This window comes from Macaca fascicularis, chromosome 6 (assembly GCF_037993035.2).
Source record: "Macaca fascicularis isolate 582-1 chromosome 6, T2T-MFA8v1.1".
NCBI lineage: Eukaryota > Metazoa > Chordata > Mammalia > Primates > Cercopithecidae > Macaca > Macaca fascicularis.
In genome coordinates, this window is record NC_088380.1 from 20,086,065 (window position 1) to 20,099,914 (window position 13,850).

A 13,850-nucleotide genomic window follows, 5' to 3' on the forward strand; every position below is an offset into this window, starting at 1 on the left:
GTATTAAAATAACTAGAGAAAATAAATTCTTCTGTAAAAAGTTAATTTTTGTGAAGAATGAAAAAAAATGTGTCCCTGATTTTTTACTTAAACAGGTAATTACAGTCTACACATTTTTCCCTAGAAGATATAAGAAAGAGGAAATATTTCAAAATTTTTATTTATTTATTTATTTATTTATTTATTTATTTATTTCGCTTGTGAAACTTTGGAACCAATACTCGACACTGCCACTCAGGACACATATGAAGTGTCATCCGCCTAAACAGAATCATAGTAAACACACTCTACTGCGTTGTTCTTGATCATTCTTGATCAATTTTGTACCTGGAATATTTGTTTAGCTCAACAATAAAAGACGGAAGAGGTACAGAAAAGAAGGAAATTTTTATAAAGATAAAATAAAAGTTATTCACAAGTTAGCGAATTAAAGGAAGGATGAAAAAGCATATACATAATCGCTCTGACTGCTATCAGCGGTCACCTCTCACTGTCTACCTCTGCCTTGGTGCAGCTTTCCCCTGGAACTGGAACGCGTTCTTAGGCATTCCACACTTGGGCACAGGAATCTGAATTCTTCTACTTCAAAATAGACTCTTTCCATTATGACTCAATATTACTTTACAGCCCTAATGTACAATCACTATTCTGTAACAATGATTAAAAGCATAACATTTGGGATCAGGCTAATATCAGTTTTGTCTGTATACCTACTACCATTCTACGTCCTGTAGGAAACATCTTATCTTATTGAGCATGTGACTCACGACACTGCCTGCCCTGTCAGGGGCAACCATAGCAGTTTTGAAAACCAAAAGGTTAGAGTAAATTTAAAGTAATTTCTGGCGCAAATTCAATAACTGCTGTCTGTTACTAAAAGTAGGATGATGTATAAAAATGTGGCTGTGATTTCAGATAATTAGGGGTGAAAACTCACTATCACTTTATAGCCACTCGCAGCCTTCTTGCAGCCTTCTTGCAGCATTCTGGTCTTTTATGATATGAGATATTTCTATATTTGTGAACTGAAAAGTACCCATGGGTCTCTATATATTATTTCTTGTGTCCTTGGGCTAGTATTTTATCCTTTGAATGTCAATCACTCTACCTATAAAATATAAATCTGTTCATGGGATTTACAAACATTTTGCTAAGGCTAAAACTGGATAATTCTCTAAGGTCTTAAAACACTATTTATATTATTGTTATTATAATTTTTGATTTTATGCTTTGTTTCTAGAAAACAATTTTCATATTCTTTTGACAGCAGAGTAAATAAAATACATTGAAATCATACAAACTTAAATATAAATCATATTCTCAGCGCTCTTCAGGAGCAGAACTTCAAAAAGTTATTTGCTATTTATTGATGTACCTTAATTATTTAACCTGTAAGCCTATAATAAGAGTTATTTGACTTGCCAAGTTGTGTTTTTGAGAAACAATTAACGGTAATTATGTCAACTTTATAATACTGAGACTGGGAAAAAGAATGTACATTTTAATAATTTCTGAATACTAAAATAGAAACAAAGCCAAAATACATGCATGCAATTTCCAGCACAAACTATGCTATATAAAAATCATCTGTGCTTTATGCAACATTAATATAATAAGGACTCATGTCATCAGAGTGCTCCCTCTAGAGATAGCGATACAGAGAAAGTGCTATTCCAGTGCAAGTGGAAGCGGTATGCTACAATACCTAGAAGATCTTTTATAACTTGAGAAACAATAATTTTTATCCAGTGATTACTTTTGGAAAGACCGATGTGTGCATAACACTATGATGGTCTCTAGAGAACACAGGACAACAAAATATGTCATTCTTCCAGATTTCCCACTTACCGAAATTGAATGGAAAAAACAAATACTATTCTTTTCTTAAATATCATGACTTAATTGTTCAATTTACTTCTAGACCAAAGCCATTATTATTTAAATATGTGCCACTAAACAATCTAAATCATGTCTATTAGTATATGCCTACTAGAGAATTTGGTAGATTTCTAATTTGATTATTCATATTCTAAAATTAGTATTAAAAATATTTGTCAAATATATGAATAGGTTAGTGTAATATTGTAGATTATTTTCCTAAAAATATGCTTTTATTGCTTTCATTATGAAAATTCACTCAAAATGAAAAGCCTTATCTACTATTATAACAATTTACAGGGAATATGAACTTAAATAACCACATTTATTGCTATCTAAGTTTCATAAATGCCCATGAGAATAAAGATGGTTTATAAATTGTATTTTTGGTCTGTCTGATTTAGAGTTCTATGAAAAGATTTCCTTATAGGAAAACGTATAACTAAAATTATGCTCATTCTTTTGAATACTTTCTGTGTACTGATGCTGGAACATTTTAACATGCTTGGTTAATGTTCTGCTTGTTAACAAATAAGTTTCCATTATTTTCTTTAATAAATATATAAAAATAAGTTTTGCAAACAGGTGCTCAAATGAAAACAAATTTCCACTTAAGTGTACTTGTTTGATTTGAAATGAGAGTAGGTTTTCCATTGTAAAATCTTGCATATGAAAGTCATATTTAAGTTTTAGGTAGAAAAAGTGAGCTAAATCAATTAATACATATTATAAACTACTTTATAATATTATTACATCTACTTAAACAATAATTTATATGTAAAACTCTCACAATGCCTGGTACATGCTGGTGCCAATAATATGCCTCTTTTTCTCTTTTTTTTCTATATTATTTAAATATCAGTAAAAAAATCAAATATTGTATTCAAAATAATTTGCTATAATTTATATGAAAGATGTATATCATATATAATAAATTACTCCTCAAATATCTCTTTACGGTATCCACTTAAAAAGTTTTTAAATAAAGCATTCTGTGAATTTTATGTGATAGAAAATTTAACTAACTCTATCTGTTTAAGGTCACTTATTTCATAGGAAGGAGCATAACATATGTGTAGAAATATTTCAAAAATTACAAAGCATTTAGAAACATATCACACAAGATTTACCCCACATATTTATTCAACTTTTGTACGTTTACAATAAGTGCTCTCATTTATTACATAGTTATCATACAAATTCTAAATTGAAGTGAATTATTTAAAATGAATCTTGACTCTTTTCAATACATTATTTTGTTCCAGTTGCCTATAAATCCTCCATCAATTCCTTATATATCATTAATATTATTATCTGAGAGTCACATGAGTTAGAAGCTTTAAAATTAAAGCTGTGCTTTTGCTGTTAGGAATGAACACTTTGTTCCATTAACCAGAACTACAAAGTCAAAGTAATTTACCGCTACTTGAAAGTAATTACATTGAGATAATGTAAGAAATTTTATTGATTAAAAAGTAAATGAAAAATTGTATTCTATTCTTGTGAAAATGTCACAATTGGCCCACTCAATTATATAACAATCTACCAAATATAACATTTATTTTCCACTTTTTGTAATAATTCAGTTTGAACATGTTTTATCTATCTTAGGCTACTTGTCTATAATGCCTGTGAACTTTTCTTTCATCTTTATAGAGTATACAGGATTTATCTTGTGATGAACTGTTATGCTGTCTTTTGCACTTATAATTACAATCATATTTTTAAAGCTGCTTAGAAACTTACTAACAAAATGGATTATAAGTTTATTCTTTCTTTTTCTGGGTGTGCAATCTAATTATAATAAATTTTCCTGGCCAGACGCGGTGGCTTACGCCTGTAATCCTAACACTTTGGGAGGCCGAGGTGGGCGGATGATGAGGTCAGGAGATCGGGACCATCCTCGCTAACACGGTGAAACCCCTTCTCTACTAAACACACAAAAAAATTAGCCGGGTGTGGTGGCGGGAGCCTGTAGTCCCAGCTACTCGGGAGGCTGAGGCAGGAGAATGGCGTGAACCGGGGAGGTGGAGCTTGCAGTGAGCCATGACCGCACCACTGCACTCCAGCCTGGGCAACAGCAAGACTACGTCTCAAATAACAATAATAATAAAATAAAAATAAAAATAAAAATTTCCTTATAGATAGAATCAACATCAGAAAATTCTAATTAAAGCAAAACAGCTACTATGTAAAATAATTAATAAAAATAATGATACATATATATTTTAAATGTTTGTATAAAAATATTGAAATGCATAATTATTCATCAAACTGCAATCTGTCAATGTAGGAGTATGGACAGAACTCTGAGAACAGATTTGTTGCTGCTCGGGGTTAATGCCACCATTCTTAGAAAGATAACACACACTGAGTTACTTACGAAGTTATTTATGAAGTCCAAAATTGATTGATTCTAAGTGAGGGAAGAATTTGAAGATTCTTTCAAAACACTAAGCATGGCAACACGTCTACTTCTATAAAATTACCTGAGATTTTATAATTGCCTAATTGTTCTCCTTAATTGCAACATAATTTTAGCAAATCACTTTTATCAAGTCTTGGGAAACTTTCAACTTAAAGTACGTTACACAAATTCTGAATCCATTATGTGCATATATGTCATTATTTTGTTTACTATTTAAATAAACTACATAATTACAATAAGAAGTTTGACTGGTTTGGAAATAGAACTAAAAAAAAAAAAAAAAATCCACTTTGGTCAGGAAAAAGCAACTGATTAAAACTGGCCTGCCATCACAAAGGATTGTAAAATGGAACAAAATATATAAAATAGAAAATAGATAATGTGAAGAATGCTCTCTGGGAGAAGAGAGCTACATAAGCAGAACCCCAGGACTATCTCAGGCTTTGATAATACATTCATTATGACCAAGTGAGGGATAGCCTAGGAAAAGAAGACTGGTTGGTTAACATTTAAAAATCAGTGAATATAATTCACTGCACACATTCAATACACACATAATAAAAGTTAACAAATATGACATAAGAAATAAAGAACACTTCGCAAGTTACAAATAGAAGGGACTTTCTCAACCTCAACAAATCTATGACTATGATCACTCTTATCGGTGAATATTGAATGCTTTGTCCCAAGGATTAGAAATAGACAGAAATGTAGGGATATATGCTCCCAAAACTTCTCCTGAACACTATCTTTAGGGTTAGAGTTAGAGTAAATAGTAAAAGAAATAAAAGTTACATAAATTGCAACATAGAAAACAAATTTATCTTCTTTCAGAGCCAGAATGATTCTCTATGAAGAAAATACCATATAATATACAAAAAAATTAGAATTATTAAAACAATTTAGCAGTATCACAGGATATAAGTTCAGTATTTACATATATTTCTATAAAAATGAAAGTAAAGGAAGATTTTAACATCTAATTTATATAACATGAATAAACATGAAAACAAACATGTGAAATACTTGTATGCTGAATTCTACATATATTGCTAGGAGAAATGTTTAAATGACCTAGATAACTGAAAACATACTGTGTTTACTCACGGATAAAATGCTCGATATCGTTCATTGAGGTGTTCACACTCCCAAAGTGAAACTTAGATTCAATGTAATACGAATCAAAAATCCGACATTGTTGAATAATTTGATAAGCCGATTCTAAAAGTTATATGCAACAAAAACTGTTCTAAACAGTTTCAAACAATTTCAAAAAGAAAGAAGAAAAATGTGGGAGAACTCACACTGATTTTGTGCCATTATAAAACTACAGTAATCATAACACTGTAGTAATAGTATGTACATTGTCAGTGGTACCAATGACAGTCAAGAAATTGATAAATACATAAATGCTCAAGTGTTTATGGACAAACGAGCCATAATAATTGAGAAAATGATAGCATTTAGACAAATGGTGGATCCACTGTAAATTCATATTAAAGAAAATTAAACTTGACCCTTACCACTCATCATACATAAAATATGGCCCAAAGGAAGCCATAAATATAAATATAAAACCTCGAGGTTTAAATATATAAAACTAATAAAGGAAATTTTTGTTACCTTTTGTTTGGCAAAGAATTATTAGAATAAAAACACAAAATATTAAAACCATAAAAGAAAAAAAGCCAACAAATTGTAATTTTCAAGAAAATGTTATTTGAAAAACTCATTAAATATAGCATTTATTAAGAAAATGAAAAGATAAGACACAAATAAGTGACTATATTCCAAACATGTACATCTAATTAACTCGTATGTCCACATACGTTAAAATCTCAAAATCAAACAATAAAAATCTAAACAAGTTTATAAAATTTTGCAAAATCCTGAATAGGAAATCCACCAAAGAAGAAAATACAGATTGCACATGAAAATATTTTCAACATCACTTCTCTGTAGTGAAATGCAAATAAAAACAACAATAAGTTGTCACTACATACTTATTAGAATGAGAGGAAAAAATACCCTGGCAACATATGTGAAGGACGTGAAGCAACTGCTGATAGTAATGCAAAGTTGTATAGCCAGTTTGGAAAGCAATTTGGCATATTTCCATAAACTTGAACATGGTATTTTGTTTAACAATCCCACACTTAGCCATTTACCCAAGACAAGTTAAAATGTATGTACACACACACACACACACAAATTGGGCTGGGCACGGTGGCTCACACCTACAATCACAGCACTTTGGGAGGCCGGTGGATGTGGATCAGCTAAGGTCAGGAGTTCGAGACCAGTCTGGCCAACATGGTGAAACCCCGTCTCTACTAAAAATATATATATAAATTAGCCAAGCATGGCTTCTTGAAAAGAGTAACTCATAAGCTTGACTCATTAACGCAAAAGCTTCCTGAAAAGAATGCCTCAAAGGAGCCCACAGTGTCTACTTGTCACTCTCATTACATTTGAAAAAGGTAAAACTATAAGTAGTTACCAGGACTTGGAGGTGAGGGAAGAGAAATCACTTCAAATTTAACTTTTGTGGATGAAGGTTGTGGAAAGTGACTAGATGCCTCTGCAAAATTCATTATGCTTTACACATAAAAATGGTAATTTTACTATGTAAATTGCTCCCCATGAAACTTGACTTGTTAACAAGAGTGATATCTTCTGAGACATTAAATTTGTAGCCAGTGGTTTCTTTTTTCTGTCATTTTCTTAAATAGACTTCTCTTTGACAAAATTTTTCCAATGCATCATTCTAACAAATTTCTTTAAAATGAACTTTTAGTAACAACATAAACTTTATTAATGTATTGCTTCTATTGAAATAATAAATATTATAAATTATTGAGAATATTCCTCATTTATGCTTGTCACTGGGTTGTTGACATCAAGGTGATCTGAAGCAATAGTTAAGAAATAAAAAAAAAAGAGGGAAAAAAAAGATAATCAAAGAACCTTCAGTCAAAGAGACTGGTGTTTCCTGATTAAGTATTATAACATTTGCAATTTACTTTCAAATAGTTCCAATAAGACAAAATCACAAAATTTAAAAGGCAGGAGCAATAAGTTATTGTTGTACTATTCTTTTTCTACTTGAATATTTTCATCATAAAAATTGTAAAAAAAAAACCAAAAACTGGTTTCTTTAATAAAATAGCACAAACGAAAAAAAAAAGAAGTGCCTTATACATAATATCTGATGATTAACATTTTTATATTTTCATTTCCTCTATCCAGAACTAAGGTAAAAACAGAAGACATTCCTTATCTTTAACTTTTGACAACATAATCATATATGTGTGAGTGCCTGGGTTTGTATCTTGGTTCATTCATTATGAGTGTCATATTTTCATTTATTTGGGAGTATTTGATTTGACTTAGTAGTATGTAGTGTCACTTATGATTTAAAAGGCACATTATGACAGGTGGGTGAATAACAAGAAGGCTAAGTTTAGGACCCAAACACAAAGGAAGCTAAGGTTAGGATCCAAAGAAAGCTATTAAAATACCCCAGGTAAGGGGTGAAAGTTGTTTGAAGTGGAGTAGAAATGAGACAAACGATAAGAAATTGTTGACTTATAGTTTTTAAAGGTATAGCTGACAAAAGTTTCTAGTGGATTGGATGTGGAACATGAGAGAGAAGAGAAAAATGACTGCATGCTTTATATAAGCAAGCTAAAGACTACTGTCATCATTCCAAAGATAGATAAGACATCTGAAGAAGATTGAGGGAGAAATCTGATTTTACAGAGATTTACTTGCAGCGTGTCAAGTTTGAGACCTTCAGGAGCAGATATTAAAGTGGCTAATATGGAATGCAGGGGAAAATAACATTGCAGCTGCAGATTAAAATTTGAGAGTTATGAAATCTACGAGGCTGAATGAAATCACCATTGCAACAACTCAAGATACATTTGAAGTCTAAAACTTGGGGTCCCACAACTCAATAAGTAGAGAAGTGAGGAGGGACTAAACAGCATGCAGAAAGAAGAGCCAAAGAAGGATGGAGTTAATCAAAAGGATATTATGTCCTTAAGCCAAAGAAAGAGTCTTTTTCTTGAAAGAGTTGTTAATCGTATCAAATATTGATGCTTCGTTGAGTAGAGGAATGAGAATTAGGCTTTGGATTCTGCGACATGGAGGTTGAAAATGATTGTGCTGAAGTATCGAAGTCAAGAGTCTTGTTAGAATGGATTTAAAACAGCATGGAAGAAAAGAGTACAAACTGTAAACAGAGTAAATTATTTCAAGGAGTTTTTCAGTCAAAAGAATGAGATAACAGTTGTACTTGGAGGAGAATATTAGATCAAGAGATGTTTTCAGCTTTTGTTGTTTTTTTTGCTTTGCATGAATTAATTTTATTTTCAGATAGAAAATAAAGCATGTTTTTGAAGACAGAGGAATCATGCTTTAGACAGTGAAAAATGAGAATTCAGGAAAGAAGATGAAATAGAAAGAGCATTGTCTCACAGCAAACAAGTAAGAACAGTATAAGGTCATGAGAAGGAGTGGCCAGAGACTTGGCATGAACAGTGCATTTCAGGAACCTGAAGAAAGCCATATTTACAGATATCAACATCTACTAGCTAGGCTGATAGATAGGATGGCAGAGGAATATGAAAACCCTTTTCTGATTGTTCTTATTGTATAAGTTTTTGGAGAAGCAATGTTATCTTATACAATACACATAAGGAAATTGGAAGAGGTATTAGAAATTCAACAAAAAGAAACCTATAAAATAAATATCTAGCAATGCTGTATAAAATTATTTGAGTGGTTTGGTTTCTTTTGAATAAAGAAACTTGTTCTAATTGTCTTACAATGTGACACTAACACTGGGATATTGCAATTAACAAATCGTCAAATGTATTCGCACATTAAGTAAATGTGGTGGATATTGTGATTGTCTCATGAAATTGCTCCTTATTATGTAGAATCTAAAAAGGCTTGAAAGGAGTTAACCATAAGTAATAATAAAAATATGGGCCTGATGGTCCTGAGTCAGTGTCCACATGCCTTTCATTTTTCCACAATAATTTATCCATGTATGGACAAATTTCATGTATTAAATACATTTGTTAAGGCAGTGAAAGGAGATTAATACAAAAAACAAAAAACAAAAACACAAAAATCCAAAAGCAGCAACATTTTTAATGGCTACGTAAAATGACAATTTATCTCCCCAGGTTGTGAATGAGAATGCATGAACCCAACTTTGGCATCACTCATCTTGTTACCATGTTACAAGTTAACATACAGTTTGTTACTTCTTACTATAATATAGCAACACGAAGGATAAAGGAGATGTTAAAAAATATTCAGAAAATGAAAAATCAGGGAGAATTGGAGACAGAGAACTGATAAAAGCAAACTCAGAGCTTAATTTACCTACGAACTTTACAGATACATGAGCCAATAAATCTCTTTTAAATTTGAGAACAAATTGAATTATTTTTTCCTTGTGTGCTTTTTTACATATAAGTGAAAACATTCGAACAAATTCTGGCAGCCACCTCCAAGGCAACACCAATTATTCCAGCCTGTATTCATATCCTTGTATAATGACTTTCCATATCTAATAAGGTTTTCCATATTTAATATTATTAAATACAATATTGCAGAAGTAACAATGTGCGATTTCTGAGGCTAGGTCATAAAGAAGATGGTTACCTTCAGGTCACTCATTCTCGGGTAACTCACTCTGAGTTGGCCAGCTGCCATGGCAATCAAGACACTCACCAGTCCTATGGAGGAGTCCGTGACATGAAAAACCGAGTTCGTTGCCAAAAACCAGCACCAACTTGCTAGCTATGTAAGTGAGACATGTTGGAAGTGTCTCCCCCAGGTCCAGTCACATTTTGAAATAATTACAGCACTAATCAAAATCTGGGTGACAACCTCTGAACCTGAATCACCCATGTAAGCTGTTCCCTTATTACTGACCCAAAGAAACTGTGTAACACACTATAGTTTATTAATGTTTTATATTACTACATTATGAAGCAATCTGTTACATGGCAATGGATTGATACCTATATGTATACACAACATTTCTAAAAAGCATTTTGTTTGATTACTTTTGATTATTGGTTAAGGCAATACTGACTTCTTTCTGTGCTATTCCCTTTGTGCGCTAAGAAAAAGTGCCAATTAGGATCTCTTTGTGTGCTAAGGGAAATTGCTAATACAATCACATTTGTGGAAGACAAATTGCATACATCAAAATAAGCACATTGACAATAACAAAATAATGTTTATAAACTATAGGGACTTAAAAATACTCACTCTGAGGTAATGGGTTTTTATATTGTTAGATGCAGCTGCTAACCAAAAATAATTTCATATTAAGGGCAGCAAGGAATACAATCACAAACACTACATTTCATTTCTATCATCTGACATTAACAGTTGGATTCCATTTGAAATTTGTGGATTCTAGTCTTTCAATATGTTTGCATGAGAGTTGAGAAAAAAATAACTAAAAAGAGTCAATGAATAAAGAAAACACAAACACTGGTTTGTGGACTGTTATGTATGTAATCTTCATAAAGAAAAAGTGAAAAAGACAGCTGAAGCAATGCATACAATATGCACTTTTTGTTGTTTCACTTGTAAATTCCGGAAATAGCAGAAGCTTTCAGACACATTGAAAGTTTTAATAAAGTATAATCTCCCAAACTTTGGCTCTTTTGGAAGTTTATCTGTTATACAAGCAATGAATGATTAGAGTTTCCTTTTGGTGAATTGATCAGGTCAAAGAAATTTTTACATTTAGTGCATAGAACAAGGTTAAATAGGATATTTGCATTAAATGAAGAATAAACTGTGTAGTGAATCATGAAGTTGTTAAGCTGGTATGATGGGTAGAGAAATTAGGAGCAAAATATATTTATGTATTTAACACAATTTACTAACCACGTTCTGTATACCAAGACATTCACTAAGTATTTGACAATACTATGATGAACAAAGATAAGTTAGACCAGATTTCTAAACTTGACATGGTTACAAGCCCATAGAGGTGAAAAAAATACTATAATGAAATGTGATAAGTGCTATACTTAATGCATGCACAACGTTTACCTGTGGAAGAAAAGAAACTGTATATTTGTCTAGTTTGTTGCAAAAAAACTTTACAGATGTGACATTTTATTTTATTTTATTTTATTTTTATTTATTTTTTTTTAATTTTTTTTTTTTTTTGAGACGGAGTCTCACGCTGTTGCCCAGGCTGGAGTGCAGTGGCGCGATCTCGGCTCACTGCAAGCTCCGCCTCCCGGGTTCCCGCCATTCTCCTGCCTCAGCCTCCTGAGTAGCTGGGACTACTGGCGCCCGCCACCGCGCCCGGCTAATTTTTTTGTATTTTTAGTAGAGACGGGGTTTCACTGTGGTCTCGATCTCCTGACCTTGTGATCCGCCCGCCTCGGCCTCCCAAAGTGCTGGGATTACAGGCTTGAGCCACCGCGCCCGGCCCAGATGTGACATTTTAAACAGTTCTTATAAGTAAGTAACTTTGTAAAGCAGAGCAAAATGAAAACAGGTCACTGAGAGATGAAAGGATTATGAAATTATTGAAAAACCCTGGCCTGTGTGGGGACTATGACTAAAAACACAATACACATTTTTCAGAGGATTAAGCTGAAAACAGACAGGGCTGAGTCTTGTTAAGGAAATCCATCCACGTGGAGTTTATTTCTTAGACCATCAAGAAACGTTTATGTGTCTCTGCGCCTGTGTTTGTCATAGGATTGGAACTAAATGGAGCTATGATTTAAATCAAATTGTGGTTAGAAACAATGTTTCTTAACCTTAACCTTAACTTTACATTAGATTCATATAGGGCAATGGTCCTTACACTTTAGCATGAATGAGAAACACATGGAAGGCCTGACAGAACCAGGGTTTCTGGGCCTCCACCACAGAGTGTCGGATTCACTAGATTTGGGCCGAGGCCTGAGCATCTGCATTATTAGTTCCCATGGAACACACTTTGAGAGCTACCAGTTTGGAATGTAAGATGCTGAGGACCTTCTTCAGGAAAAATGAATCTCAGAATCTCAGATAAGCAGTGGGTATAACACTTGAGGGGACTCAAAAACATAATGTGTAGTTAGGTTTGAGATCCAGATATTGCGAAATATCACTCAGATAACGGTGTGAATGATGCAGTATATGGTACCATGATGGTTAATTTTATGTGTCAACTTACCTGAGCCATGCAGTGCTCAGATTTATATAGTCACACATTATTCTAGGTGTTTTGGAATGAGATTAGCATTAGCATTGGGAGACTGAGTAAAGCAGATGGTCTTTCATATTGTTGGTGGGCCTCATTCAATCAGTTGAGGGCCTGACTAGAACCAAATTACTTCCCCCCAATGACAGAGAATTCTCCTGCTTCACAGCTTTGCATGAGCTTTTCCTGGCTCTATAGCAGTCTGCCTGCCTTCGGACTCAAAGTGGGATAGAGTGCAGATTTGGGATTTGTCAGCTTCCATAATCACGTGAGCCAAATTTTTATAATAAATCTTTCTGTTCCCCCTCTCTCTTTCTCTCTCTCTTTCTCTGTCTATTTCCATATCTCAATATATGTACATATATATGTGTCTGTGTGTGTGCACACACACACATCCTCCCTATCACTCTGTTTCTCTGGAGAATCTTAACACACAAATTCAGACACATTTGGATTCAGAAGAGAATATGCAGGGCAACCTTTACTTATCCCTCAACTCAAGACTGAATCCATGCATTATCCTCTCTATGAAACCTTCACTGATCCCCTTAGAGTGATTAAACTACCGTTTTGTAGCCCCTAAAAAAACTCTCTTATCCCTAAAAATCCTGTTTCCGCAGTAATTTTCCAAAATGCAATTATCTACTTACCTTGTCTTATGAATTACACTCAAACGCCTCAAAGGCAAAATAATATTCTCAATATCCCTAGTGTCTAAAATACCACACTGCCTAGCAAGTATCATTTATTAATATATTCTGCATGAGTTAATTGAAAGATATTTTAGGATAAAGATGATAAAGTACCCAACACCAAAATACTGGAATGGGAGCTAATATATAGAAAATTGTAAGAGGTAAAAGAAAGATGAACATAGTCAAATGTCACCAAGAAATGAGGGAAAGATGAAAGGTAAAAAGGACTGATAGGTTTTGGTTATCAGGCAGTCATTGATGTCTTATTTGTAGGTCCTAACAAAGAGTTGGGATGGAAATATGCGTAATAAGCATTATACCAGGGATGCATAAAGGGAAAATTGAGTGACAGTATGTAAGTTTGAAGGAAAGTTTATTATCCAGTAAGAATCTCATAGCCATTGGAGAAGAGCTCATTCCAGCTGGCACACGATCTCAGCCTTTTGAGACCTTAAGTCCACCTGAATTTCTGACCTACAGAAATCTTATTATTATCTGTTACACAACAATAGAAAACTAATTCAAATTACCAAACAGCTGTATTATAGATTGCATAGAGGGAAGGTGGTGTTACCCCCTGCAGAAACGTTCTGCAGGTCTT

General features: G+C 33.1%; 1 protein-coding gene across 10 annotated transcripts in view; it reads right to left on the minus strand.

Annotated features, from left to right (window-relative positions):
* Window positions 1-13,850, minus strand: part of CDH18 (cadherin 18) — a 1,123,620-nt gene that overhangs the window by 55,423 nt on the left and 1,054,347 nt on the right. The window lies entirely within an intron of this gene.